Source organism: Apis laboriosa, unplaced genomic scaffold, assembly GCF_014066325.1.
Source record: "Apis laboriosa isolate Shangri-la unplaced genomic scaffold, ASM1406632v1 scaffold13_cov153, whole genome shotgun sequence".
Classification (NCBI taxonomy): domain Eukaryota; kingdom Metazoa; phylum Arthropoda; class Insecta; order Hymenoptera; family Apidae; genus Apis; species Apis laboriosa.
The window spans coordinates 3,498,528-3,504,541 of NW_025221370.1; positions in this window are offsets into that span (position 1 = coordinate 3,498,528).

Sequence of the window (6,014 nt, forward strand, 5' to 3'; positions counted from 1 at the left end):
ACTTTTTATGGCATCATACTGTCATAGACTAGATATAGAATAGATCTATCATCTTACGGGATTTTGTATGGTATGTTCTGAATTATCGATCATACATGAAAAAATCATATATGCCCTCTATGATTTAGAACCGCGAATTTAGAAGTTACATTCACTTTAATGATTAATCGATAGATTGAAGTTAATAATAAAAAGATATTCTTTTTTTAAATTTTAATATATTCAAAATTTTTACTACAAATGATTTTTACTACAAATTCATATTTATAAGGCACATACATTTGATTGCAATTTAATTAAAATTAAAAAAATTTATGATACCAAAATATACCACCATTAAAAGCAATTAATTTTATGTAATTTATATATTTTATGTAAAACATTTTGTATATTGTTAAAAATAAATAAAATCTTTTAACATAAAATTGTTTTTCTTCATTTATATCCTTAAACCTAGTAAAATTAAGTACATTAAAAATACAGCAAAAAATAGTTTACAGAGGTAAGTATGGAAACGAGCTAAGTGTAGGTAAGTATATAAAATTTAATGAAAAATTTTTATTTTCAAAAAATTTTACGTGCCACATAAAATTCAGGAATTGCCGAAATTCTTGGAAAAATTTCACGAACGACCTCCTGTCAACTTATGTTCTCCTAATACAAAGTCGAAATTTTAGTCAAAAATTTCGTTCGTTCAAAAATTTCAAAAATTCCAGGAATTTGACGTCATTTCTAAGAACTTCGAAAATTCCAAGAATTCATCATTTCTAGGAATTACCGAAATTCTTGGAAAAATTTCACGAACGACCTCCTATCAACTTATGTTCTCCTAATACAAAGTCGAAATTTTAGCTAAAAATTTCGTTCGTTCAAAAATTTCAAAAATTCCAGGAATTTGACGTCATTTCTAAGAACTTCGAAAATTCTAAGAATTTAACGTCATTTCTAAGAACTTCGAAAATTCCAAGAATTCGACGTCATTTTCAGGAATTGCCAAAATTCTTAGAAAAATTTCACGAATGATCTCTTGTCAACTTATGTTCTTCTAATACAAAGTCAAAATTTTAGCCAAAAATTTTATTCGATTAAGAATTTTGATTTGTATTAGGAGAACATAATAAGCGAAGAGTTTTTTGAATTTATTGATATTTGTGTTAATTGTTTTACTTACCTTTACATTCTTACCTGGTTATTCATATTTTTTAGAAATATTTTTAGGAATCATTCTTTATCATTTTACTTATATCTAATAATGAAACTTGATATACTTACCTTTTTAATATTTTCTTAATATTTTTTAATACTTAATCTATTCTAAGTCCAGAAATTATTATAAAACATAAAAGTATAAAATATATATATATATATATAAAAGTATGAAATATATATAAAATATGGAAAGAAATAAAGATATGTATAAAATACAAAATCATAATAATATTTAATGCCTTTGTGAAAATACGGAAAAACTAATTTATGTATAAAATTAATTATTAATTATGATAAAATATATAAGAAGATAAAATATATATACATATATGTAAAATATGTATATGTATATGATATATAAATATAAAAAATAAATATGCATAATATATATGATAATTTATAAATATTAGATTAAATAGACTTTATTAAGTTGATTATAATTTTTTGAATTATAATCAATAACAAAAATAATAATAATAAAATTAATCGAGTGTATAAACAGTTTTTTGAGTATTGCAATCACAAATCACTGCAACCATAGATAAAAGAAATAATGTGAGAAGGACAGAGAAAGAATAAAAATTAATCAGCGCCATCTTCAGAGTATCGCAAATGAAACATTCTAAGAAAAGATAAATAGAAAGAAAAGAATAGATAAAGTAAGAATTAACTTTCAGCGACATCTCTTGGGTATTAAAAGCATCTTTTATATATCTTTTGAAAAATATTCAACAGATGGTACTAATTGTTAATTCTTATTCTACTTTACCTTTTAAGATGATGTCTTTACCACTCAAAAGATGGCACTAAAGATGAATTCTTGTTTTATATCTATCCTTTTCCCACTATTTCCTGTCTTTTTTTTATATGTTTCATTTGCGGCATTTTGAAGATGGCGGTGATTTCTCTGTAATTTTTACACTATTTTTATTTTTCTTCTATTATTTACTTTTTTTGTAGATTTGCTTGCGTATCATATATAATATATAGAATGTAAATTGAATACATTTTCATTTTCTTTATAAAACTATTAAGCATTTTATATCATAAAATAAAATATACGTAAAAGAATAAAATGATTTTCATTATATATATAAAAATATATTTAATATCCAAATAATATTTCTGAATTAGGAGATTAACGAGTCTTATTATTTTTAAATTATTTTTATTAATTGATTGTTTCAAAGGGCATGTTAAAAGATTCGTTTGCAATGGTTCATTATTTTTAATGTAATTTATAAGTAGTACAGTATAATATTAATTAAATCGATTATATTAAATATTATTTCCTTGTATGTATAGTGTAACCGAATAACGATATAGACAAGACTAGCAGGTGGTGACCCTCGATACTCCTTCATACATTATTTCCTCTTTATTCTTAATGTTAATTATTATTTAGTTTTTCTTTTACATATCTTTTAATAGTTTTTTTCAATATTCGATCCAATTTTTTTTCACAAAATTTTGCTCATTTTGCTTCTTTTTTTTTTCCATATCGCATCACTTATTTCTTATTTTTTTTCTTCCATTCTTCCATTGTATCTTGGCAGCGTTTTTGAACAATGAATAGAAAATATCGCAGTGAAATGAATATAAAAAGGAAGCCCGTTCAAACTTAAAGCGATTAATCAAAAAAGAATTGTACATAAGTAAATTACTTCTTCAAAGTCGAGAAAATTATATAATATATATATTTGAAAAATGGGCGACCAATCAATCATTTTTTTAAAGGCACAGGCAACATAGCATAAGAGGAAAGCAATTGTGTACAGACTAGCGTCACATTTAATGTTGTAAAATGAAAATTAATTAAAGTTTTTGTGGAGTATTTTGTATGATAGAATTAATGATTAACGCAAGTTTAAATATAATAATATAATAACTTATATTGATAAGAGTATAATGACGACAATTCACAAAAATCTGAGTAACAAAAAAATAATGGAACGCATGTATTGTAATAAATTTCTATTTACATATAAAATAATAATCTTTTCTCACTATTGAGTATGTGCGAAAAACTTAAATGAAGCAAAAAAATAAGTCGCCAATGCTTTTAAAATTTAATTTCATTATGAATGATATAATATATCTGTAAGATATCTAGTGATATTTATATATCTCAATTCGTGTTTGCACAATAAATAATTTAAATACAACTTCTATTTAAAAAAAACGACCGTACCCAAATTTTTTTCATTATAATTTTTCGCTTACCGGTGGCAGTTCTTCCTTTTTTTTTTTTCAAGAAACATTCAAATATATTTTGTACTATTATTACTTATTTATAATATTTTTACTTTACTATTTTGCAATTGCAAAAATGTTAATTATTTTTTTTAATATTCTGTTATAAAGCCAGTATTTATAAAATTCACAAAATAATTGATTAATTTAAATTCAAAATTCATCATTATTGAAAGTTTCTTGAAACATTTGAATTTTTGTGTGAAATCATTTAAATTTTCATTTAGATTATAGTAGATAAGATAATAAGTTTTAATAAAAAAATTCGTTTTTATTTTTAATTTGGAGCTTTAAATAAATTTTTTTCTTTTAAAAATAAATGCTTGATACTTTGGTGATTAAAATTTATATTAATATGTCATGCCTACCGGTAGCAAATTTAAAAAGCAGTGTGTGATATTATGTGTTTCAATGTGTTGGTTTCCATATTGGAATTTTCGATTTATAAGAAGCATCCATACTTGGACATGAATGAATATAATAGATATATTATATGTTATTCTGATATTTTTCTTACAATGATTTAGCAGTAAACGCACCACATTTGTGCTAATTATAACAAGCTGGATGTCTTGGCACTCGTCAGTGTCCTCCTATGTCTTCAATTTCACCAAAAACGAAACAAATTTTTTATACAAAATCTAATTTTGGATTTTATATTTATTATTATTAAGTTAAAATTTAATGATTTATATGTTCTTACATCAAAATTATAAATAATATGTCTTAATTAGGAAACAAAGATCATTAAATTAAGAGGATATTGGAATGTATCCAAAAAATTCACCTAGTTGTTTAATTAAAAGTATACACGATAAAATCGAGTAAACTTAAATATATATTAAACAAAGTTATAACGCATCCCTTTAAACGAAATAATAATAACAATGAAACGCATACAAAAAATTACTTTCATACAGAAATTATAATTACACTTTATCAACTTTGATGTTGTTTAGAAGAAGAAAGAGTAATTTGGTTCGTTGATGGTGAAACCGAATGAGGATGATATAATCGAGCATGCATCGATGTAAGAATGTGACTAAATATACGTCTATAATATCTTATGTCACAGTACAAATGAACGAACAAAATGCCAAATGGCAAAGACACAAAGGCACGACGAATTTACAACTCCTCTAGCCGGCGTTAAAAATTTTTTTTTCTAACAATCATTTCGAATCTACATTTCCTTTCTTTATTAATAAAGTAAAATCTAAATAGTAATTTGAAAAGAAAGATTGATATTACGCAGACTCGAAATGATTCGATGCTAATTAGACGTTTAACCCTTTCTGATTTCATATTACACATATGGCATTGTATTATAGTTTATTACATGAAATTGTGAAAAATTGTGTCTACTTGAAAAAGTAGCTAAATATCTAAAAAAAATTTTCTGAAAAGGTTAAACAATCTTGTACACGAAGAAATTGTTTATTATTTCTAAATATTGTAAAAATGATGAAAAAGGAAGAAATTTAGCGTGCGTTAAAATTGTTTGGCAATGTTATAAAATACACATTCGTACAATAACAATCTATCGCTTTGATTTACTATCTACGATTAACCTTAAAACTTGTTTTTTTCTTTTTCCTTTTTATTTCTTCTTTTTCTTTTTTTTTAGCAGAAAAAAAAAAGAAAAAAGAAAAAAATTATCAAGATTTATTTCCTCGAAAATGGAATACACGATAAAACCTTGCTAATTAAAAAAATTATGAAAATTCCAAGGTCAATGAATAAAAAAGCTCATCAAACACAATCATTTTCATTAAAAATGTAAACATAAATAATAATTTTCTTAAATAATTTTTTTTTTCAATAAGAAAAAAATTTTAAGGAAAAGAATACATTTAACAAAATATCAATAAATTACAAGGTTTTATGATTTTATATGAAATATCGATAAATTTCAATTAGTTCGAGTTGCCGGCTCACGGAGTTCACGCGTCGTTGATCTCAAATCGCACTATACGCGATGATTACCGTGAAAAATAACAGACTGAGACACAAAATATGTACAGTCATCTTCCGACTTATTTCACTTCTATTAGCAATATAGTAATTATTTATTTTAGCAAAAAATGTTAATATATGTGTAATATATATACACAATGCGCATACTTAAATATATATATATATATAGCTGTCTCGCTTTTGTATCTCTTCGACTATTTTTTTTAGTCTATTTAGTCACTAATCTTTTTTTAGTCTGTTTCTTCAAAATCAATTAATAGATAAATCAGGAAGATAACTGTATCAAGATTTTTAATAATTTCGAATACTTCTAGTGTCACGTCATTACAAATCGACGATATGCGAAAAATCGATGTTCAAGAACAAAGTGCTCTTTTGAGGCAACATCGAAAAACACGATTATAATGACAATGAAATATATCCACAATAAACGTATGGTCGTAAATGTCTGAACTTTCTTTTCTGCATTTCTGCTGCTTGAATAAGACAACGTATCCAAAAGGATTATACCTTTTTCGTTAATTTCCAAATAATATAACAAAATGACTTTTACACGTGGTAACTTTGGAAGCTTC